The sequence below is a fragment of the Rhinatrema bivittatum genome, chromosome 6 (assembly GCF_901001135.1).
Source record: "Rhinatrema bivittatum chromosome 6, aRhiBiv1.1, whole genome shotgun sequence".
Taxonomy (NCBI): Eukaryota; Metazoa; Chordata; class Amphibia; order Gymnophiona; family Rhinatrematidae; genus Rhinatrema; species Rhinatrema bivittatum.
Genome location: NC_042620.1, coordinates 16,930,438 through 16,956,288, shown reverse-complemented (window position 1 = coordinate 16,956,288; position 25,851 = coordinate 16,930,438).

Below are 25,851 nucleotides of genomic sequence, written 5' to 3'. Positions count from 1 at the left end.
AAAGCTTTTTCAGAAGAAAGGGAAGCTGTAACACTAGGCTTCGTGATGTGGTAACTCCAAGGAGGTAGATTCAGGAAATATTTGTTTCACAGAAAGATTGCTAGATGTCTGGAAAGCTCTTTTGAAGGAGGAGGCGGAGACAAAAAAAAAAGTGGCGGAATTCCAAAATGTGTGGGGTAAGCCCAGGGGATCCATAGAGACAAAAGGATGGAAATGTAGAACATTGGTGTTGTTATGACCAGGAAAGATGTGAACCTTTGGACCAATGGGGAGTTGGTACGACCTGCGGAGATGGCTCCTCGGGTACCCCCGTTGGGTGGCGAGGCGGAGTCGAAGTAGGAGCTGGCCGGATCTTCGCCGCTGGAAGCCCACGGTCCCCCTGGGAGGAGCCCGTAGGGACCCGGGCCGCTGGGACCTAGGTGGAACTTTGAGAGATCGAAGAGGCGTGAGGTCGGTGCAAGGGCCAGTTGGATCTTTGCCACTGGAAGCCCGTGGCCCCCCCCCCCCCCGGGAGAAGCCCGTAGGGACCCGGGCTGCTGGGACTTAGGTGGGCCCTTGAAGATGGACGGTCTGTCAAAGGAGTCCGAGGTTGAGTACCAGAGAGTCGCCGCTTGCCGGTCTGAAGTCATCCACCGAAGAATCACCGCTTGCCAGTCCGAAGTCACACACCGAAGAATCACCGCTTGCCAGTCCGAAGTCGCACACCGAAGAAACGTTCAAGAAGAAGCAGGAACCAGAAACCCACGGCACCAGGAGACTCACTGAAGCGAGCAGACTCGTTGCCAAGTCAGTGAGTGAGTGAGGGTAGTCTCCTTAAATACTTCCCTACGTCCAGCCCCTGTGGATCAGCTGCAGCCAATTTGGAGGACAAGACCCCTTTAAATCCTATGAGGGGGCATGGCCTCGCGCCTAAAAGCCGGGCAGCTTGGCTGCTGCTAGGAGGTGCCTGCAAGGCCCAAGGACGTGCCTGGAAGCACAGCAGTGTGGCCCATGCCGCGGAGGAGGCCGGGAAGGCGCCTCCCCCCCGCTGGAGACAGCACCGGGTGTGGCCTAAGACCGGTGGCCGGCGCCGCGGAGGAGGCCAGGGGCCTGCGCAGGGGAACCCCCTGCACCCGCGCGCTGACACCAACGGCAGCCCGAGAGCAGGTAGGAGGGGCTAGCCATGGTCGGCCGCGGGTAGGAGCCATAACAGTACCCCCCCTTTAGAGTGCCTCCCGGGGGGTCGAGGTTTGGATGGATGGTCAGTGTAGAACTGAGCAAGAAGGTTCCGATCTAGGATGTTGGCTAGAGGTTCCCACGTATTTTCTTCGGGGCCGAACCCCTCCCAGGCTAGTAAATATTCCCATCTCTTCCTATGTTTCCGAACATCCAGCACCTCCCGGACCTGGTAGGTGGTGTCGTCTTCAGAAGCGATGGGTTGGGGTGCTGGAGGCGTGCTAGAAGGTCAGAACAGCACCAAGGGCTTCAAAAGAGAGGCATGGAAAGTGTTATGGATTTTAAGTGACAGTGGTAGTTGAAGCTGATAGGACACTGCACCAATCCGACGAAGGATGGGAAATGGCCCAATGAACCGAGGGGCTAGTCATGCCAAAGGTAATTTTAGTCGGATGAATCATGTGCTTAGCCATACCTTCTGACCGGGTCGCAGAGGAGGGCCCGGTGTTCTTCGGCGAACAGAGTATTTCTTCGCCATCTGATTGGCTTTGAGCAGGGTGTGCCGAGTGGAGATCCAGAGACGATGTAATTCATCCGCGGAGAGTTGGGCCACCGGAAACGTCACAGTTCTTCACCAATAAAATCACAAATTTAATAGCATCAACTCCCTAAACAAAAATGGAAATGCTTAACCATGTGCCCACAACAACCTCCATATGGACCAACTTCGAACTCATAGCCTCAACTGAAGTAAAAAAAATTATACAAAAAATAAACCCAACCTCCCACCCCCTCGACCCCATCCCAGTCAAAACTCAAACTAATCCCAGAAACCATAGCCAAACCAATTGCAGACATAATTAACACATCCCTCTAACAAGGTATCTTCCCTGAAGCCCTGAAATGTGCTGTAATCAAACCCATTCTCAAAAAACCTCAAAAGGATCCCTCCGACCCAGCAAATTACAGACCCATCTCAAATCTGTCTTTTATAGTGAAGATCCTGGAAAAACTCGCAAACCACCAACTCTCCGAATACCTGGAAACCCACAAAATACTATACCCCACTCAACATGGCTTCAGGAAATCACGCAGCACTGAGACACTCCTACTATCCCTAGCAGTCACAGCACTCAGAAGTCTAGACGCCGGTCACTCCTACCTACTGATACTCCTGGACATTTCGGTCGCATTCGATACCATCAACCACGGCATCCTGTTAGACCGGCTAAGGAAGATTGGACTAGGTGACACCATCATAAAATGGTTCACCTCTTACCTATCAAACAGAACATACAAAGTAAGAATAAACACTAGCGAATCAAGACAATTTCCCCTCCCACACAGCATACCACAAGGATCATCACTCTCCTCTACCCTTTTCAATATATACATGCTCCCCCTCTGCAAACTCCTCTCCAGCCTGGACCTCTCCTTCTACGTCTATGCAGATGACATACAAATTCTCCTCCCCATGAAAGAAAACATCCAAAGCACACTACTTCAATGGGAGTCCTACTCATCCCAAATAAAAAAACTCCTTACTCAGATATCACTCACATTCAACCACGTAAAAACCAAAATACTATACATAACAAACAAACCCTCCACTAAGAACACCCATGACCTCCCGAGCACGCAACCAAACAGTCAATTTATTTCCACAGTAAAAGACCTAGGAATCATTCTAGACTCCGAACTTAACCTAAAAAAACACATCAATGTAACAATAAAAGAGGGCTATTTCAAACTACAGGTCCTCAAAAAACTCAAACCCCTCCTCTTCAACCATGACTACCGAACAGTACTGCAATCAGTCATGCTCTCCAAACTGGACTACTGAAACTCGCTCCTCCTCGGACTCCCTGCATCCACCCTCAAACCTTTTCAACTACTGCAAAATGCAGCAGCCAGATCTCTCACAAACAACAAATGCTCCACCCACATCACACCCATCCTCAAAGACCTCCACTGGCTCCCCATAACCTATAGAATACAGTACAAAGCCCTAACCCTCTTCCACAAGACCATCAACAATGAGAATGGGAGCCGTGACTTGGAGGGGAGAGAGAGGCATCCGGGTCCGGTTGTTTTAACATCGGAGAACCACCGAACATCGTGAGAGAGAGCCTCGGAACAGCAGGGCCCCGGTGCTTGGACCCGGAACAAGGCGCAGTGAGTGATGTCAGTGGGAGGCGCCCACTGCTATATATTGAACAACAGATGCAACCATACCTTTGGAGCCATGACTTGGAGGGGAGAGAGAGGCATCCGGGTCCGGTTGTTTTAACATCGGAGAACCGCCGAACATCGTGGGAGAGAGCCTCGGAACAACAGCAGGGCCCCGGTGCTTGGTCCCGGAACGAGGCGCAGTGAGTGACGTCAGTGGGAGGCGCCCACTGCTATATATTGAACAACGGACGCAACCGTACCTTGGGAGCCGTGACTTGGAGGGGAGAGAGAGGCATCCGGGTCTGGTTGTTTTAACATCGGAGAACCGCCGAACATCGTGGGAGAGAGCCTCGGAACAACAGCAGGGCCCTGGTGCTTGGACCTGGAACGAGGCTCAGTGACGTCAGTGGGAGGCATCCACTGCTATATATTGAACAGTGGGCGGCACACTGCCGCCGCCGGCGCGCTGCCTAAGCTGCGCGCTCCATAAGGGGCGCGTGGCTTGGTCCGGTTTAGGCCGGCGAAGGTTGGAAGGTTGCCACTGAATTTGGAACTGGCCCAGAGTTTTTCTCTTGTTCTCTCCTTCCATCAATTTATGATTCTTGTTCAGAAGCGTGAGTAGAGCCTTTAATTTGTTTCTAATAACCTTTTTCAATGATAAATGCCTCATACAAAAAGAAAAGGCAAAGTTAGGCAGGATGCCTCGACCCCTGCAAGGCTTGGCCCGGTACAAACAATTTTAACTGGCTACTACCCACCTACAGATAATCTGACTCCGGAGAGTCCCATTACAATAGGGGATGGAGAGCAAGCATCCATATTGTTGGGAGATATTAGTCTTAGTCCCGGGGCCCCAACGACACCGGCACCACCAACTAGCAGTGTAACTACCAATGAACCAGGTTCACCCATAATACGGACTGCGACTTTGGGGATGAACCCGTCCGAGGAGGCTCATGGTGGAAGAAATACAGTGCTGGAAGGGGCTGGAGGGCAGGACCCTCCGCTACAGTTGGTGGAGCAAAGAATTGATACTGATGGGAGATCTTTGGTATCTGGAAGAAGCGTATCGGCCTCCTTCCCTGGGACTAGTTCTATACAAGAACCTTATAACATATTAAATATGCCTGCTACTCCTAGTGCTGGGCCTGGTGAATCTAAACATGTGTCTTTGGAAATGTTATGGAATGCAATACTATCTTTACAAAATAATATTACTAATTTAAATGTGAACATAAAAGATATGCAGAATTCCTTATTGAATATTAAACAAAACCCTTTGGTTATTAAAAATGGAGAAACTCTGGTGAAGGTAGAGGAGGATATGAAAATGATCAAAAATGTACAGTCTTCGATAATAAAGGGAGAAAATATATTATTAAAAAAAGTTGAGAATTTGGAAAATTCAGTTCGTTATCCAAATCTTAGATTTGTAAATTTTCCCAAATGTAGAATGATTTCCCCCAGAGAACAACTTAAAAATTACTTAATTGAAATTTTGCTATTTTCACCAGAGAATCTTCCTCAAATAATGAATGCATATTTTCTAAATGAGAGAAATCAAATTATGAATAGAGAATCAACACCACAAGAATCAACTTTTAATGTTACGGAATTAATAGAAACTTCATACAGTGCTCAAATAGAGAGAAGGGGAACTTTAATGGTAAAATTTGCCTTTTCGTCAGATAGGGATAAAGTTTTGAAAATCTTTATGCAGAATAGATCCTCTCTCTGTCTGGGCCAAAAGATATGGGTTTACCCAGATGTAGCAAAGGAAACTCAGACTAAAAGGAAGAAGTTCATTATGTTAGCTAATTTAGCTAGAACATTTGGAATCCAAACAATTATAAGATTCCCATGCAAATGCCTAATGCGAGTAGATGGTATAAAATACATATATTATGATCCAGTTGATTTAGAAAAGTTCTTGGAAGAACGCAGATCCCAGAGAGAAGGGGCAGAAGCTTTAACCTAAAATTCAGTTGGAAGTAAAAAAATTAATCTGTAAATTCTTCTATCTATGTTATAAAGGGAATTTTTTTTCCCTTTGTTTTTCTTTCTTTTCCTTTTTCCGCTTATTTGACTTGCCAACCGGCTCCCAAATATTTGTTTGGTAATCGGAAATTAAGGGTATAAATGTTACCTATGGTGCTGTTATATTATTAACGTATATAAACCCGGCTTTTCCTTTTAAAGAATTCAATGTTTAATATTGAATTTCAAAAGGAATGGATTTAATTTGTAAATTAAAATTCATAAATAAAGAATTAAAAAAAAAAAAAAATGAGAAGAGCGAATGGCTAAAGGACACCCTCCACCCTCACGAATCCCAAAGAGACCTCCGATCCAAGAACACCAGCCTGCTCGCAATCCCGTCCACCAAACCGGCCCATCGCACCGCAACCAGGGAACGCGCCATCTCAATAGCTGACCACTCAATATGGAACAATATGTTCTTAACAAACTACCCACACAACTCAGACTTGAACCCTCAACCCAGTCGTTTAAAAAACCCTAAAAACCTGGCTTTTCCAGAAAGCCTTCCAACCTACGCACCAGTGACACCACATGATCATCCTATGCTCCTTCTACCTCCCCCCCCGCCCCCCCCCAATCACCCGATGTAAGTCAAGCGTAACTCCATTTGTTAATTAAGATATACAGTCTCTATGTAAATCAAACTTAAGCTCCAATTTGTTAACTAAGTTTCCCTGATACAATGTAATAATAAGTCAAGTGTAACTCCATTTGTTAATTAACTTACACAGTTTCTATGTATATCAAACTTATGTTCCAATGTGTTAACCAAGTTTCCTTGTTACAATGTAATTATAATGACACCATTGTCATATTACACTATGGGGCGGATTTTAAAAGGCGCGCGAATAGCCTACTTTTGTTTGCGCTCCAGGCGCAAACAAAAGTACGCTGGATTTTAGTAGATACGCGCGGAGCCGCGCGTATCTACTAAAAAACCTGGATCGGCACGCGCAAGGCTATCATTTTGTATAGCCGGCGCGCACCGAGCCGCGCAGCCTACCCCCGTTCCCTCCGAGGCCGCTCCGAAATCGGAGCGGCCTCGGAGGGAATCCTCTAACACCCTCCCCTCACCTTCCCCTCCCTTCCTCTACCTAACCCACCCGCCCGGCCCTGTCTACACCCCCCCCTTACCTTTGTTGGGGGATTTACGCCTCCCAGAGGGAGGCGTAAATCCCCGCGTGCCAGCGGGCCTCCTGCGCGCCGGGCCGCGACCTGGGGGCGGGTACGGAGGGCGCGGCCACGCCCCCGGACCGCCCCGGGCCGTAGCCACGCCCCCGTACCCGCCCCCAAAACGCTGCCGACACGCCCCCGAAACGCCGCGACGACCGGTCCCGCCCCCGACACGCCCCCCTCGGAGAACCCCGGGACTTACGCGAGTCCCGGGGCTCTGCGCGCGCCGGGAGGCCTATGTAAAATAGGCTTCCCGGCGCGCAGGGCCCTGCTCGCGTAAATCCGCCCGGTTTTGGGCGGATTTACGCGAGCAGGGCTCTGAAAATCAGCCCCTATGAGTTTTTCTGTAAACCGATGTGATATGCCAAATCAAATGTCGGTAAAAAAAGACAAATAAATAAATATACAATGAATTCAAATAAGCGACATTTAAAAGTTCGGTCCTTGCCAAAGCGGGGAGATCCGCACGCCTCCCAGGCCAGTGCGCGCCGTGCAGATTTTAAAAAGTGCGCGAGAATGTGCGTCTCTCCTGGTACGCATACAAATCAGAAAGCAAAAAAAGGGGGCGGGTTGTGGGTGTGATCTGGGTGGGACATGGGCATTCCAGCAAGTACCCTTGAAATGTGCGCATATGTACGCGCAGAAGCCTGTGCTGGGGTCCCCTTTCGCGTAACTTTACGTCTTCTATGGACACTTGTAAGTATAAAAATTAAAAAACTAGGCGAGTGAGCAGGGTTTTAAGGGCCAGGGTGAAAAGGGTAAAAGAGAGGATAATTAACCGGGAGTTAGGAAGTCTGACTCATTAACTGGGTGAACTGGGAAAAAGGGCTATTGCATCAGTGTACACTGTTTTTAGAACACCCCCACTTACGTAGAAGAGCCGGCATTTATGTGCATATGCGCCCGTCCATATAAAATTGCCCGCACATGTATGCGCGTACTGCCGATTTTATAACATACATGCATTTACGCGCGTAAGGTATAAAATGGCCGCGTCCATTGGCATGAGCTAGCACATGCACGTACATGTACGCCCTTGCGACTGTTCAGAAGTTACCATCAAACTGACTAAAGTGAACTCAGCATCAGATTCACTCTCCAGTGCTTTTGAAATTGGCATCCACTGCCTCTCGCCTTGCAAAGGGCCTCAAGCGGTATCAGCGCTAAGTGAGCATCCTCTTGCTCATTCATTTACCAGTTCAATGTGCCTACTGTTGCGGTTCTGGCCGCGAGCGCCACGACCAGACCCTTACCTCCGTGTGTCTGGATCTGTTCCCGCTTTCACTGGCCTAGTTCCTGTCTTGTTCGTCGGCGTCCCGGCGAGGGCCGCACCGCTGGGAAGCCTTCCATGGATGCTTGGTCTCTAGGCGCGTGCGCGCCACTTGGGCACTTTTCTAGGCCTTTCCCGCCAGTGGTGACTCCGCCCACTTCCTGACGTCAGACGGCTGATAAGCTGGCCGAGGCCACCCAGTCTTTGCCTTGCAACGGGCTTACCTACCGGACCCCTGTTGCGCTGTGCCTTGGAGCGTCCTGCTTTGCTATTCGCTCCGTTCCTGCTTGCCTGCTACAGTACCTGCTTGGTTCTTGCCTGACAGCCGCAGTACCTACTTGGTTCATGCTTGTCAGCCGCAGTACCTGCTTGGTTCCTGCCAGCCGGCCACAGTACCTGCTTGGTTCCTGCTTGCCGGCTACAGTTTCTGCCTGGTTCCAGTACCCGGGTCTTGCTTCAGTTCCTGCCTGGTTCCAGTACCCAAGTCTTGCTACAGTTCCTGCCTGGTTCCAGAACCTGAGCCGTGTTACAGTACTGACCTACTGTTCTAGTCTGGTTCCAGTTCCCAGTCCTGAGCCACGACCGCCTAAGTCCCAGCGGCCTGGCTCCTACGGGCTCCTCCCAGGGGGGCTTCGGCTTCCAAGGGTGAAGCCACCTAAGTCCCAGCGGTTTGGCTCCTACGGGCTCCTCCCGGGGGAGTACCAGCTTCCAGGGTGAAGAGCACCTTTACATCCTGCCTGAACATCTGCCTCCCGGCCTGTGCTATACTAGAGACTTTTGAATACCTTTCCCAGTCTCCTGCAGGTCGGCCCAAGGGTCCACTAAACTGACATTCCCTAACACCTACTCATTGAATTCATCTTCAAAATCTTTATTAATTTCAAACAGAAAAGCAAATACCTTAAAATCTAAATTAAAAAACTTTTCTCCCATTAAAGATGTCTTGGGCTTCCACTAGCAATCAAAAGTCTTCACGCTGGGTGACAAAGCGGACTGGATCGCTCTTAAGATTTCCAACATCTGTATCGCTATTAACATTATGTATCCTTCTATCCTCAGAGAGTCAGTGGTATTACAGCTGTCTAGCCTTGCTTATTCAGCTATTAACAGTATCAATAGTATGATGAAGAAGCATAGAAGCTGATGGCAGATAATGACTACGTGCTACCTCCCTTTTGGAAGTATGTATCTAACGTGTCTCACATTTAGAAAACTTCCCTCTCCTCTCCCTGTCTATCTCTCCCATGGTTGTCTCTCTGTGCTCTTCTCTTCTCACCCTCCCTGTGTGTCTCTGCTATTCTCTCTTCCCTCCCCTATTTACTTCTCCCTTATAACTTGTAGGCGCCTCTCTAAGGAAAATATTCAAAGGCTTTCTCTGGGTCATTTCGGGAGTCACCCGAATATATTTTTGTTGTTGTAAGTTTCCCCCTCCCCCTTCAGTGTGCACATTTTGGAGTGGTCTACCTTAATTGCAGGTGGCCCCAGTAAACTTACGGTCCCTCACTACCCGCACCTTTGGCCTGCAGGTCTTGCCTCAGCAGCGGCTTTCTCTCCCCAGGATCACACGTTATCTCTGACCCTCACCCCCTACTGGCCCCTATCAGATAGGAGACTTCAGCCATGAATCCCAAGCACCACATCGTGCAGCACTGAAATCTGAGCCATAGGGTTGGTTCACCTTTCGCTTTCCTAAGAATTCCTGAATTATGTAAGAGCCATTGCACTGCGCCAGACCAAGGGTCCATCAAGCCCAGTATCCTATTTCTAACAGTGGGCAATCCAGGTCAGAAGTGCCTGGCAGCATCCCAAGCAATAAATAAATCCCATGCTTCTTATGCCCAGGGATAAGCAGTGGCTTTTCCCAAGTCTACCTGGTTAATAACGATTTATGGTCTTTTCCTCCAGGAACTTGTTCAAACCCAGCTTCACTAACTGCCTTTATCACATCCTCCAGCAATGAATTCCAGAACTTAATTCTGTGTTGAGTGAAAAAAACATTTTCTCTGATTTGTTTTAAATGTGCTACTTGGTAACCTCTTGAAGTGTTCCTTAAATCTTTGCATTTTTTTGAAAGAGTAAACAACCAATTTGAGTTGACCCATTCCACTTCACGAATTAATTCCATTGCATTTGAATGGTAATTAAGATACCCCCCATGTTTCTTTCCCAAATCAGCCTTGTAAAAGCTTTTGCATAATGGAAGATATGAAATTAATATATTAACTTGATCTGGTGGTCAAAGCTCTTAAGAACCCTGAATCTTGCTGACATGGGATGCTCGAGCACAGCAGCACAATTACATGAAAAGGGTTTTACATAGAAAAAGTTTTTGTTTTGCTTTTATCTTTCATTTCATTTATGTAATAATTTCTTTTTGTTGTGTCCTAGGGTTTTTTTTTTGTGTGCTTTGTTTTTCTTTTAGCACATAGTAATTCAACAAAGCAAAATGTTTCTTTTAGTGTTGTTGCGAATCAGAAACGACACAAAACGAAACCCGAATTTCGTCCGTCTTCCGTTTTGTTTTAAAAAGTGATCCCTATTACAAGAAGCCCAACCCTGAGATTTCGGTAGCGGCATTTTCCATGTACCGGTAATAACAGGCAGTGGCCAATGCTTCCTCCAGAGGGGCAGCGGTCAGAAAGGCCTTTCCTCGCCCATTTGAAGATCTCAAGCTATGGAGACGGAGAGACTTTCTTGAGCACCTGAGAGTTCATATTTCAGTGTTTCGTCTAGCAAGAGTGCTCGCCAATTATCCTTGCTTTTTTTTCCCCTTCTTTCCTCTGAGGTTTTTTATTTTATTTTTTGGCCTGCTCTGTGAGCCATCGCAGTAGGCTTCGGGCGATTGTCAGAAGGAGATTTACTGCACCGCATGAAACAGAGCCTATTTATATCCATCCCAGGCTGGTTTCATCCGCCTACACGGTTCAGTTCATTTCACCGAGAGCTAATTTTGCGACCATCCCTGCAAACGCTCTGCGAGGTAGCATGGGATGTTTGCCTCCTCCTCCCCGCGGCTATGATTAATTCGGCTGCTTTTTCCCGTGCACCTGAATGGAGCTGCTGCAAGGTCCCGTCTTCAGATCACATTTCCATATGCTGTCTGCATTCTCCGGTGTTCGCTTACACTGGGTTTGTCTGGCTCCTAGCCTCTTTTTTTTTTCACCCCCGCGGGGCTGATGATTATCATGAGAGGCTTTTGCACGCTCAGGGACTGACAGGTAGCCCTGGTATCTGGAGCAGGAGCCACGGATCCGAGCAGCCCTGACCCAAGCTCCTCCTCCAGTTTATTATCATTTCAGTTTGCCTTCTGATCAGAACATCCGTGGAAATGCAGAATATACATTTGGAGGGGCCTGCTGATCGGAACAGGGAATCCGGGGTTCATGTCACCTCACTGTGTCCATGCAAATTCGCGTGGGAAGCTTTGGGCCCGATTTCTAACTCGCCTTGAGCACGGATTTGGAAGGCCGAGTAATTCAATCACAAATCCAAACTACTAAACCTAAGATTTGCTGTCGATTTCGGGCTGAGAACCAGTGAAGCCCTGGCTCAAATCCTCCCATTTCTCCCACCGACACAAGACACTTCGCCCTCTTATTGCCTCAGCTATAAATTTAGGGGGGGGGGGGGGGGGAGGTTCATTTACTCCGCCGTGGTATTTTATTACGGGTGTTCCCGTAGTATTTCCCCCCCCCCCCACGCTGAAATAACGTAGAGGCTTACCGGCGATATTGTTTTCTCACCAAAAAAAGAAAAAATTCTACAAGAAAAAATATCGTAAGGGAAAATAAGATGGACTCCCATCCCCCGGGGCCGCCATCTTAAAGGGTTGGCAGTGGCACTAAACTCTCCCTCTGGGGGCTGGGCAGAGGTGAAAGGAAAGAGATGATAAAATCAGGGGGCGCTACCTCTTCCATACCCCCCCCCCCCCCGACCCCAAACCGGAAACCCCTCCCTCAAATGTGATTTCCTCACAGACTGAGACACATTAAAACCGCCTCCACTGTTTGGTTCTTTTTTTTTTTTTCTGTTTTGCCTCTCTCGTGCTTTCATTTTTTTTTTTTTTTTTTTTATCTGTGCCTGCACCTCAGACTTATTTCCGACGGGGGAAGGCGATGATATTCCTTCCGGAGGACTCGCAAGAGGCGGCCGGGCCATTTTCTCACAAAACCGGCGACGTCTCCAACGCCTTTCTCCAAAGCGGCTTCCGGCTCCCTTCTGCCTCGTGCTCAGGGCGGGACCGAGGACCTCTCGGTGCCCGGATGTGGAGTCGCAGCTCGAAGCCAGCACAGCCCCCCCCCCCCGGGACTTGCTGCTGAATACAGGGCCTGGAGAGGGGGTTTCTATTGCCTCCTATGTATAAAGCACCGAGAATACCGCGTTAGCGGGGCCGCGCCCCCTGTAACAGGACTTTGATTTATTATAAACGCTCTCAGATTTGAACGGTGGCGAGCTACACGGTGGTTGTAGTTGCCAACATCCTGTGCTGCCAGGTGACAGGCAGCGCGTTCACGCACCTCGGAGCAGCTCCCGCCATGTCTGCTTCGATTTTAGGAAATGTGTCTATGAGACTTCTCCGGCGCCCCCCTTCCCCTTGAAACAAGGACCTTGTCGGGCTTTACATGTATTCGTTCACAACATGTAAGGTGGGACGTGCGAGTGTGTGCATGTAGGTATTTTTGTATTTCACGCCACTTAATATGTCTATATAAGTTTTTATCATATACTTTACAACTGTATCCTTGATCTCGTTATAAAACAATCTTGTGTATTGTTTTTGTACAATTTTTGATATGTGACATTCAACATAGCAGGTGCTACAGTCACAGACACACAACGTCACGCCCCACGTACACACAGTGACAGGTACAATCACACACACTGCACCACTAGACACACTGACACAGAGGCATGCACCCTCAGCGACTGCAGCAGAGGACCACACACACTGACACATAGGAAACTTTAGTAGCTTGGAAATGTGTACATGTGTTACCCAAGTAATACAGAACTTGGGAAAAAGAAAGAATTGCTAAGAGAGAGACACATACACACACATCTGTAGCTGAAAGTGTGTTTATAAGAGAATTGACACTTGTGGCTGATTCCAGCCCAGATTCCACTCAGAAGTTGCATTTTTATGCTGGGAAGAGACGATCCCAAGGGCCCTGAACTTTATATTTCTAATTTCCTCTCACTTCAAAGCAGTTTTGTCCTCTTTCAGACATCTCATAAAAAGGATTCTGACTGAAGAAGCAGGCAGAGAGGAAACTATCACAGAGCAAGCAACTCCTCCGCACAGGAGAGAGAGAGCGGTGTGTGTGTCTGTGTGTGGTGTCATATTCCCTTTCAGATGCCTTAAGACGTAAACACCCCCACAAACAACTGAAAGAAAGAATCCATGGGCCAGCACTAAGGACCTGCCACCCAGGAAGGACTTGAGAAACTCAGCTGCACTGCTGCAGGTCTGTGCCGTCTGACTGCTCTGTTTCAACTCTTCCTGACCCAGGCCCGTTTGGAAATTCTCTGAAACTCTGTGCGAGCCAGAGACGGATAAATCAGCTGTCGGGCACAAAAGGGTTAAAGTGCTCCCATCAGCTCGTTGAATGATCCATGGAGGGAACACATTCACTGCTGCCAGCCCGAAGGCAGTGCCAGGGCATTGCCAGCACTTGTACTGGGATAGTAATATAACGCCACACCCCAGCACCTAACCCTGGCTCTCCTTTGAAGGCACGGAGCTGAAGGCAAACCAGCTGTAGAGGGCTAGCCTAGTGGTTAGCGCAGCAGGCTGAGACCCAGGTTCGAATCCAATCCATCTTCCTCGTGACCTTGGGCAAGCCTCTTCATCCTCCATTGCCTCAGGTACAAACCTATAGGGATTTCCTAGGAGCGGAAAAGCAAGGAGGGGTTAGGAAGCGTGCACAGCACTTGGTATTTTGTAAAGCAATATACATGTATACATTATCAAAGGTCCAGAGGGGTCAGGGTTAAAAGATATGCACATTACTTGCTATTTTGTAAAGAGATATATAAGCATATATATTTCCAAACTTATTCATGCACTTTTACCCCTGCTCAGTGACTCGTGCAGGTGAAATTGGACTTGTTTGTTGTCTGCAGTTTTTGGGCGGGAGGACCGGGTGAACTGGTGAGGATTCAGGGGGAAGATGCTGTATGGTGCGGGTGAAATGGAGATGGGGCGGTATCGGCAAGGCCGTGCGCAAGTACGTTCAAAACGGCCTCCACGCACACTTTACAAAATATCTGCCACTGCGTATAAATCAGGGTTATTATGCGTGCATGTTAACGTTTTTTTCTCTCCTGAAATATACGCACGCATTTTTATAAAAGTAAGCATTTTCTTGCAATGGGAATATTTGCGCGTGCTTTCAGAGTAGAACTACGTGGCATTTTATAAACTGTGCAACTCCCGCCACACAATTTATAAAATACCCTGCTAGTACAGCTAGCAGGACAGACTGTTGCCTGCAGCACCTCCCCCCAGAGGACTGAATGTCATGGTTTGATTTCCGGCTTGCAGTAGAATAAGCGTGGTCAGTTTGAATAGCCTTTGAAGAGTGAGGATCTCTCTTCGGTTTCCTTGGCTAGATTAGGGCCGGTCATCCTAACTGGACATTTTTTGTAAAGCGGAGAGTCCTATCAGCATCTGCCTCCTGTTTTGAGGATAGACTTGTGTTAGATTTGGACTACGTCTGGAAGTTGACTAGTGTGACGTCCTGGTGAAGGACATGGAGGCCAGGGAATTGAAGATCTGCTCGCCCCATGTCTAAGCAAGGGAAGGAGCGGTATTGACCGCATCATCCAAGAGGTGATTTTTAGACTTTGAAGTGATTTTCTCATTTTTCTTGTTTTGTGGGGAGGTTATGAACCATCCCTCCTCACAGGGGAGCAGAGGCGGTGTACAGCCTGGCTCCTGCTCAGCTTCAGACCTTACCTCCTCAGAGGTCACGCCAGCAGAAGATTCTGGAGACCCACCACTGGATCTCCACCCTTGGCACAAAGGACGCAGGCTGGGGGCGACAGAACAGGACTCTGGTGGACCTCAAGTATGAGTTTTCTTCTACGGGGATGTTGCACACACACACAGGATCCTCTGTCATCCACGTACTGAGAGGATAAGCTCTAGCCCAAGACCTGGTTCTGAGGACATGCACACTGAGGGAAAGAGACAGAGTGTGGGGTGTGAACCCCAGAGTTGAGCACAGATGTAACAAGAACAGTATTTACTTGATTGGACGTTATTTCCTCCTTGACCAATCATGAGTGAATATTTTTTGAACACCCAAACCCTGCAGCGGCGTCACACGTAGAGACAGAGACAGTACAGTCACGCACAGGAAGAAAGATCACACCGCTGCCTACGCCTAGAAGGACAGCCTTCACCCCCCGAGCAAGAACCCACACCTTAGGGCAATTAAAGAGGGGGAAAGATGCTAACAGAGACAGCCCCAGCAATAAATTATTTTGTGTACCCTCAGGGTTACACTAGGATAAATCTCTGTGTGCCCACTTAAGTTCACAAATGCTGTACCGCAAATAGGTTTGAGAGTTAGGCTTTCAGATTGTGAACCCTCTGGTGACAGACAAATGCCTACAGCGCCTGAATGCAATTGACCTTGGGCACGCAATGTAAAGACCTAAAGTCAATCTAAGTGAAAGAAATCTAGGATGTGATAGCCACCAGCCAGAAAGATTTCAAACTGATGCATTAGTTTTCTTTTGCTGGACAATTTTCTTCTTCCCTTTGGGCTTCCAGCCCGAACAGAACCGGCCCCTATTGGACTATGGCACTGTGAATCTTCACAACAGCCAGTTGGTTTTTCCCCCCATTTTTTTTTTTGAAATTGTTTATTTATGCTCTTCAAAACAAACAACATAATTAACGTGCATATTGAAAACAAGCATGTACAGGTACATTCCGTGTAGTGCCCTATGTACAAGAATAGAATAAAATAACAGGTCTCAGACCCTATCAGTGAGAACCCAGTTACATCCTTAGGCACAAATAAACTATATTGGTAATACATATTGTCCTGTCATCAGTGAAACATAGCAAACAGCGTAAGAATGAGCCGTTTTCTCCCGTAATTCACCCCCCCCCTCCCCCACTTCCCTAAGCATACGAGCTCAACTAAGTGCAGTAAAGGTTTGTCACTGTGCATTCTTCCACACTCGGTATGGTTCCCATATAGCAGAAAATTTATTGACCCGGTCATGTTGCAAAGCAGTAAGATATTCCAACTGAAAAACTGTCTAAACGAGCCAAGACATGGGCAAAAGTGGGCGCCTTGTCGGCCTTCCACCTAAATGCAATTTCACACCGGGTAGCCACAAAAATTTGCAGGGCCAGCCTTCTCTGTTTCTCACTCCCAACACCCCCGACCAAGCCTAATAGGCAGCCCTTAGGATCAAGCGGTATAGCCACCCCCAGGATCTGAGTTGAGTACTGAGTCACTGCAGGCCATAGAACTTGAACCTCCTTGCATAACCACCACATATGATAGAATGTGCCCTGCTCCCCACACTGACGCCAGCAGCCATCGCTCGTTAGGAAGCGTATGCGGTGTAACCTTACAGGAGCCATGTACCATCTATACATTAATTTGTAGCCATTCTCCTTAATGGTTGCAGAGATAGAGCCCCGACCCATAGTCATATAACATTGGTCCCATTCCGAGTCTGATAGGGTTTGCCCTAGGTCATCCTCCCATCTTAACTGATAGCTCGTCTTAAATCTAGGACCACTATTAATAAGCATATACAGACGAGAGATAGGCTTAGTTATTGGCCCAGTCTGTGAACAAAATGATTCAAACAGAGACTTGCCCATAAGCAATGCCGCAGGAGCACCTTCGGAGCGGAAAAAATGGACAACTTGCCGGTAGGCATACAGATCTGTGGGAGTCAGTACAAGGGCATCCTGCAAATCTATGGCCGGGATCAACTGAGAGCCCTGGAAAAATTGCCCTGCAGTAGTGATCCCCAGTAGCCTCCACCGCCGGATAAATGCTGCGTCCTGGCCTGGCGGGAAACGGGGGTGCATCAAAAAGGTAGTCATATGATAAATACTCTTGTCCCCCACCATACGCTCCTTCCATTTTACCCAATGCCGTAGAACTGCTTGAGTGAATGGAGTAAGTGAGTGAGAGACACCCTTCCCCATATCACGACACCAAACCCTTGAGGCCAGCGAAATAGGCTCTGAGCCCGCTTGCTCAATGACCACCCATGACTTAGCGCTGCCCTTGAAGTGCCAACTTATGACCACTCCCAGCATGATGGCTGAGTAATACCAGTAAAGGTTGGGGATATTAAGGCCACCTCGTGACTTATCTTTATATAGAATATGACGTGATACCCTTGGAGGTTTCCTCTTCCATATAAACTGAAAGAGCTTCCTTTGCCAGATTCTCATGGCCCCTTCCGGGATCGCTACAGGTAAGGTTTGAAACATATAGCAAAATCGTGGCAAGACATTCATCTTCACTGCCGCCACCCTGCCAAACCACGTAAGGTCTGACCTATCCCACCGGGCTAAATCTTGCTGGATGCTGGAAATCAAATGATCATAATTTAAACTGTATAGATCAGCCAGATGAGTTCCAATTTTGACTCCTAAATATTTAATTGAGTGCTTCGCAAGGCGGAAAGGCAATGTGCTACCCACCAGGGCATACTGATCTGCAGGAAGCGAGACATTTAACAGTTCAGATTTGTCTGCGTTAATTTTGAAGCCAGACAACCTGCCAAATTGTCGCATTTCCTCCAGCAACAAAGGCAAGGACGCCTCCGGCTGAGAAACAGTAAATAATAAATCGTCGGCAAAGAGCGTAATCTTATAGGACACATCATTAATTTTTATACCGTGAATAGCTGGATGTCATCGAATTCTCTCTGCAAGGGGCTCCAGAGAGAGGGCAAACAATAAGGGCGATAAAGGGCAGCCTTGGCGTGTGCCCCTCCTGACCCCAAAGGGTTCCGTGTATGCACCATTAATTTTGATTCTGGCTTGGGGATTGTCATACAGTTTGTGAATCCAGGTGACAAAAGATTCCCCCAGTCCCATAACTTCTAGAACCTGAAACAAGTAAGGCCAGTGTACCCGATCGAACGCCTTTTCCGCGTCGATAGTTAACAGTACAGCTGGTACACCTTTAGTTTGGGCCCACCACATCAATTCAATGACTCTACGCACATTGTCCGACGCCAAGCGCCCTGGAATAAACCCTGACTGGTCACTATGTACCAACCCAGGCGCCACCCTCCCAAGCCGGATAGCCAGTGCTCTCGCTAGAATTTTCAGATCAATGTTAATCAGCGAGATGGGGCGATAGGAGCCACAAAGCGTATGATCCCTGCCCGGCTTAGCCAGGATCGTAATCCCCGCCGTATTAGATACAGTGGATAGACACCCATCAGTACGCAGTGCATTGTACATGGACACCAGTGGGGACAATAATTCTGAACTAAAAGTTTTGTAGAATTTCCCGGTGAACCCGTCCAGCCCGGGAGCTTTCCCTAATTTGAGATCTTTGATGATCAATGACACCTCCCCCTCCCTAATCTCCTCATTGAGTGGGCGTCTTTGGTCTTCCGATAGGATAGGAAGTGATATACTCTGAAGGAAGTGAGCAATCTCCTCAGGAGTGCTCAACCGCTCCACATCATACAATGTGCGATAAAACTGATTAAAACAGCTCCCAATGTCCTTTGGGGAATAAACATATTGGCCCTGAGGACCTTTAATCTTAATGATCTGTGATTGTGATGCTTGCTCCTTTAACTTCCTAGCCAATTGCCTCCCCGCTTTATTTCCCCACTCAAAATAGCGTTGCCGCAGCCTCTGCAAGTGAAACGCTATCATGTCGGCGTCCATAGCTTGAAGCGCACACCTGGCCTCCGTGAGTTTCCCTAGAATGCCGGGATCAAGGGTGCGTTTATGCCGCAACTCTAGCCTGGATATCGTATCCATTAACAGAAGGCGTTCCTGTGCCCTCTCCTTTTTTACGTATGATGCCCTGGCAATGAAAAGGCCTCTCACATAAGCTTTCAAACTGTCCCATAGCACCACCGGGGTAACTTCCCCCTTATCGTTATCCTCTAGAAATTGGACTATCTTGACCTTCACGGTTTCCACAAAGGGCTTATCATCCAACAGTCTATCATTCAACCTCCAAAATTTTACTCCCGGTTGGGGGCTGCCCAACGAGAGCCGTAGCCAAATAGGTGCATGGTCCGACCACGAGATAGTTCCTATGTCCGCTTCCCTGATGAGCCCCACAAGATCTTTATCAACAAGGAAATAGTCTATCCGGGAGTAGGACTTATGTGGGGCGGAAAAGAATGTGTAATTACGAGTCGTGGGGTTGTGTAGCCTCCACACATCCACGAGACCCCTATCAGCCATGAGGTTTTTTAAAGCTTGCCTAGTAGCCCTGCTTCCCACACCCCCTCCCCCAGTGTTGTCTAAATAGGGGTAGCATGTGAAATTAAAATCTCCGCCCACAATTAAATGCCCTTCAGCCCACTCACTGAGAACTGTGGACAGTTTGTGAAAAAATGAGGTTTGATCTGTATTTGGGGCATAAACATTCAGTAGAGTACACAACGTTTCATTTATTTTAGCTTTCAAAAGAATATATCGTCCCTCCGTGTCCCTGATCACCGAGATAATATCGGCGACCAGGGAGTTAGCAAAGGATATTCCCACCCCGGTGTACTTACGGCGAACTGTGGCAGCCGCATGAAAAACCTGCGGAAACCCCTTAGTGGGAAGTAACCTCTCGTGTCGTTTCCGAATATGTGTTTCCTGGCTAAAGATAATATCCGCCTTTGCGGAGGTCATATCCTGTATGAAAATCTGTCGCTTATGATAAGTGTTGAGGCCCTTTACATTCAATGATACAATTTTTAAAATCCCCGAAGCCATGGGAACAGTGACTGCAATATCCCGCTAACAATAAACCCCCCTCTAACTAAGAACAACCGAAGCAAAAGCAATAAACCCAGAGTGCAGAAATAATAATTGATAGACAAACCCAACCGCACCTCCTCAGTTCCCCCTCCCCCTCCCACCCACCCCTCCTCCCTTCCCAGCATACAACCACTCTCCACTTCGTGGTTCACTCCCATGAGAGAGCTGACATTGCCCGCCTTCCCTAGATCTTCTACTTTCCCCCTCCTATTATAAAATATTTAGTCTAAAATCTCCCCCACTTGATCTATGGATTCAAACAGATCCCATAACCAGCTTAACCTATAACAACCAATACAACAGTAATAATTGTGCCGCCTAGGCGTCAGCAGGTGCCAGTACAGCCACAGAACAGACTGCCCAGACACTAACTCCTTTTCCAGGATACAATATAAAATCCTGGCCCAGGTAAGAGCAAGTCAAATGCGAGCCTCCAAAGGCTCAACCATTGTCCTCAATCGAATTGTTGCCCCCCGATCTGCGGCTCAGTCGTCCTCGGCCCGTGTCGACTCGCTGCCATCTAGGTCTCTGGCCCCCGCGCTTGCTGTCATCCCTGGACATCACCCCAGATTCCTCAGATGTCAGATCCGGTAACCCCGCAGCACGAAGTATGTCCTCAGCTTCCATAACCTGATGCACTCTGGAGACCACCCCGCTGATGTTAAATTGTAATCCAAACGGGAACAGCCAGCGATACTTTATATTGTGAGACCGGAGGATGGAGATGACGTCCCGGAAGGCCCTGCGCTTCTTAATTGTAGAGAGAGCTAAGTCCTGGAAAATCTCTATCTTGTGGCCCTTCCACATAATAGTGCCTAGTGATCTGGCTGCCTGGGCCACTTGCTCCTTGACCAGAAAACTGTGGAAACAAGCCACAATGTCCTTTGGGAGATTGTTACGTGGATTGCCGAAGGCCCTGTGAGCCCGCTCGAGTATCACCTCCCTAGGCCGCTCTGCTGTGCCCTCCGGTTCCAGAATTTGGGAACAAATATTTTGCACCACTTGTGTGCAGTCTCTGAATTCCTCTCCCTCCGGAATGCCTCGGAAACGGAGGTTTACCCTCCTTGCTCTATTCTCCAAATCTTCGATATGTCTCTGCAGCTCCTCCTGCGCGTCTCTGAGTTTCCCTTGTTCATCCTGGACCCGCTCCATTTCTGTCTGCGTCTCCTGCAAGCCAGATTCTGTGTCATCCACCCGCCTTCCCAGCTCCTGGACCTCCCGCTGTACGCCAGTGAACATGGCCCCCAGTTCCTCCCGATATCGGGCCATGTCCCCTCTAAGCTCCTGAAACCAGGTCCTGAATTCTAACCTGGTGGGAACCTCCAGATAGCCGGTCTCTCCTGGTGACTCCGGGGCTTCAGTGGATTCGGGGGCCGGCGCCATTTTGTCCTCGTCCGCTGAAGCGAGGGCCGCAGCTGTGGATGCTGACGCGAATGAAAATCTATTGAGGTCCGGTTTTTTTCGTGCGGCTGACATCTCCTGGCACTTGCGATCCAGAATCGCTAATTTTTTCAATTATTGAGCCGGTAAGCGCCGCGATGGGAGGAGATTGCCGTCGGTGGAGGGGAGAGCACAGATCTCAGGCGGCCATCGCAGCGGGTGACGTCACCGCTCTCTTTCCCCCCATTTTTAACCCTGGAATCCCTTCCATCTAGCTCAGCCATCTTGGCCCCAGTCCTCCGAAGCATCCTAAGTCCGACTATGTGTGGTCACTGGGACCCCGTCCTCCCCTAAAAAAAAACCCTTTCTCATTGGGATGGAAATCTGCTGCCAGAGGACTTGATCAAGGCGACTAGCACAGCAGGGTTTAAAAAAAGTTGGAACAATTTCCTGAAGGAAAGGTTCTTTTTGGGGACTTCCGGGTACTTGTGACCAGGACAGGCCACTGTCGAACACAGGATGTTGAGTTTGATGGACCTTGGTCTGATCTAGCATGGCATTTCTTATCTTATTAGGGATGGGCATTCGGGAGAAATGAAATAGGAAATGTGACATTTTCTATTTTGTTTTGGATTGTTTTCAAAATGGAACAAGTTAAATTCTGACAAAATTTCATCGGAATCTTGTTTCATTTTGAAAACCTATTAAAAAAAAAAAAAGTTGCCGGTCAGACCCAGACCTAGGCTTGAAGCCACGGCCTCAGCTAGGGATTAGGCTGAGACCCAAAGCAAGGATTCTGGCCTACGCCCAATTGTGACTCTGGCACCTTGACCTAGGTCTAGGCCCAAAGCCTGAGCCTCTCCTAAGCATAAGCCGTGACCCCTTCCCACGCTTAGTTCTTATACTCCCAAATTGGTTGCGAGACTTTTATACTGACTGAGAGAAGCAGGCATAGTGTTGCGCTGGAGGTGGAGCTTTGGGCCGAGGTGGGGTTGACGCTACCCGTAGGAGGGATCCTATGGATCCCCACCGTCGGTAGGCAGAGAGGGCTGATGGATGGAGGCTGGCTGGCGCTTCACCAACACCTGCCCTCATTCCCCGCGGGTTGAGCCTTTGGGTGCCGGGGCCGCTGGACTTGGCCTCCATCAGGGGTCGTCGATGGGTGGATCGAGGTCAGCCCTGAGGCAGCAATAGGTGAAGGTAACAGTCTGTACTGGACAAGACGGAGTCCCAGAGACCCGGGCACCAATAGGAACACAGTCAAACAGGGGGCGCCCGAGCAAGTGCAGGCCGAAGCCTGAATAAGCCACGCCCAGGACAAAGACTGAAGAGGCATCATTGAGCAAGCTGGGTTCAAGGCTGACGGCAATCTGGAAGTAGTGGCAAGCAAGGCTGAGGTCTGGATGAGGAGAGAATCAATGGAGTGGTCATGCAATGCAGAGGTCCGGGGTTGGAGAGAAGCAACGGAGTGGTCCGGCATTGCAGAGGTCCGGGGCTGGAGAGAGGCAACAGAGTAGTCAGGCAATGCAGAGGTCCGGGGCTGGAGAGAGGCAACAGAGTAGTCAGGCAATGCAGAGGTCCGGGGTTGGAGAGAGGCAACGTAGTAGTCCGGCATTGCAGAGGTCCGGGGTTGGAGAGAGGCAACGGAGTAGTCAGGCAATGCAGAGGTCCGGGGTTGGAGAGAGGCAACGGAGTAGTCAGGCAATGCAGAGGTCCGGGGTTGGAGAGAGGCAACGGAGTAGTCAGGCAATGCAGAGGTCCGGGGCTGGAGAGAGGCAACGGAGTAGTCAGGCGATGCAGAGGTCCGGGGTTGGAGAGAGGCAATGGAGTAGTCAGGCAATGTAGAGGTCCGGGACTGGAGAGAGGCAATGGAATAGTCAGGCAATGCAGAGGTCAAACCAGGTCAGCAATCTGATAAGAAGATGAAGGGTTGGGAACACAGGAATGAGGAAGCAGGTACGAGGACACTCAGAATCAGGAACCAGGAACAGACAAAGCAACAAGTACTTGACTAGTGAGGGGACCTGTTGCAAAGGCAATCTGAGGAAGCAAGGCCCGGGGTTATACACCGGAGCACCGCTGACATCATCCGGGGCCTGCGGCTAGGTTCCCGCCACGGGCCCTACTTAAGGTTCAGTTGAGCGCGCGCTCCTAGGGAGGGGCGCAGCGCTGGTTGGAACGGTGTCTCTCCGCGGGCCACGCGGAGAGGCCCAACATGGAGCACCAGGACCTGTAGCAGAGCCGGAGGCATCAGGGGCGGCCTGAGGACGGAGCCGGCAGCCTGCAGAAGCCAGAGACGAGGGACCAGGCATTGGATTAACTTGAGAGAGATGAGGGGGCCGAGCCACGGGTCTGCCGCAGCCAGCAAGTGTAACACATAGCAACCAGTGGTTGGGAATGGTGCCAGTCCTATCGAAATTTATTTATTTATTTATTTATTTAGTTTTCTATACCGGTATTCAAAACATCATCATAACGGTTTACAAAGAAAACAAATACAATAAAATCCATCAGTATAAAAATAAAATAAAGCATACACATCATACATAAAAATATAAAAAAACAATGTTCATAGAAAATTTAATAAAATAAAATACAAATAAAAGGCTCAATAAAATGCTAAAACAATAAAATACTAAAAGAAAACAAAAGAGGAAAATCAATCTGGGAAGGCTTGCTGGAATAGACAACAGACAGACAGACAACAACAAGCAAAATTAAGTGAGACCAATTCTGACTGGTTCCCTATGCACACAGGTGTCCCACAAGGCTCACCACTGTCTATGCTACTATTCAATATCTATCTGGTGCCCATTTGTCAATTGCTGGTGACCCTCTGTGAGAGATATCATATTTATGCCAACAATATACAGTTTTACATTCTGCTGGCCCCCTCTTGGCCTGATACCACCACAATGATCTTGCTGTGTTTGGTCACTATCAAGCAATGGCTTATACATAATAAGCTTGCGCTCAATTTGTCAAAGACAGAAATTGTAGTGATTCAGCACAGTAACACAGTATTAATTCCACCAACTGTATGAAAATGAAGGCCCTGATATGCCAATCACTTTGCAGACCCGGAGTTTAGGAATTATAATCGATTCCAGTTTATCTTGTAATTCCCCAGATAAAAATAACTGTGAGATCCAGCTTCTATAAACCATTTTTATAGCCTAAAGATTTTCTTTCTGTGGTACAGGCTTTCTGTTGCGACCGTCGCTGCTCGATGTCTCCACTTCGCCCTCCTTACCTCCTTGGCGACTCCCTCTTGCTCAAGTGGAAGGTTGGCTGCCGCAGCGTCATTCTGCCGACTCCTCCCAGCGTCCCCGGAGCAGCTCGACGCTGCAATCCGCCATGATTCACAAGAGCCTAAGGGCGCGCGTGTGGCACGGCCCCGACTGCTGTACCAGCAGTGGCGCGAACCTTAGGGGCGCCCCCTGAGATGACATCATCCGTACCGGATATATAAGGTCTCAGAAATCGCTAACGAGTTAGCAAGGACCAGTTTCGCACTCTCCTAGCTACTCTGCCTCCTCGGACTTACCAGGGGTACCTGCTCCTCAGGGGCCTCGCTCTCTCTTTGTTTTTCAGGTCACAGTCAGGAACCGGTACTTGCTCCTCGAGGGCCCATGTTCCTGGACTGGTTGCTGAATACTTATTCTGCCTGGAAGTCATCACTGCCTACTACACCAGTGAATTACCATCTCTCTCTCAGAGCTTTCCCTGGAACCAGGTACTCACTCCTCGAGGGCCTAACCTATTCCAACACCTGGACTACTTCTAGAGACTATTGTGTGAGTGTTACCATCAAGGTTCTGTTCCTGAACTCTGCATACCCTGCCTGCTCACTATATTCAATTTCTCTACAGCTCAGTTATCTAGGATCGCTGTTCCAGTACCTGAGAGCCTACAGCCCTGCCAGGCACTTCCAGCTCACTACTGCCACCTCTGGTGGTTCTATATACTGTTTAATAAAAGAACTAGTGTGTGTCTTTCTCCATACTCTGAGCCTGACCGGTGGTCCCTCCCGGGATCTTCCCCCGGGGGGTGTGGTCATCTGCCACCGGCCCAAGGATCCACCCACAGCTACCTCAAACACCAACACTTTCTTAAAATTGTCATTAGATTACTGTAATTTCTCTTATAAGAACATAAGATTTACCATATTGGGTGAGACCAAGGGTCCATCAAGCCCAGTATCGTTTTTCTAACAGTTGCCAATCCAAGTCACAAGTAACTGGCAGGACCCAAAAGGTAAGATAGATTCTATGTAGCTTATCCCAGGGATGAACAGTGGATTTTTGCAACTCCACCTTAATAATGGTTAATGGATTTTTCCTCCAGGAACTTGTCCAAACCATTTTTAAATGCAGCTACACTAACAGCTTTCATCACATCCTCTGGCAACGAGTTCCAGCCTCAATAAAAAAAACACTGCAGTTACTGCAAAATGCTTCAGCCCGTTTTATCACCAGCCACAACAGAAGAGATCGAAAAACCTCATGAAGAGGGGAACTACTATAACGAGAAAGACAAAAGGACAAAAGATACAAATTGAAGCATGAGGAATAAAATTAATGAGAGAATGTAAGAATCTCAACACAATCTCCTTTGTAAGAAGTGAAATTTGTTAGACTGTTTTATGTTAGTTAAAATGTTC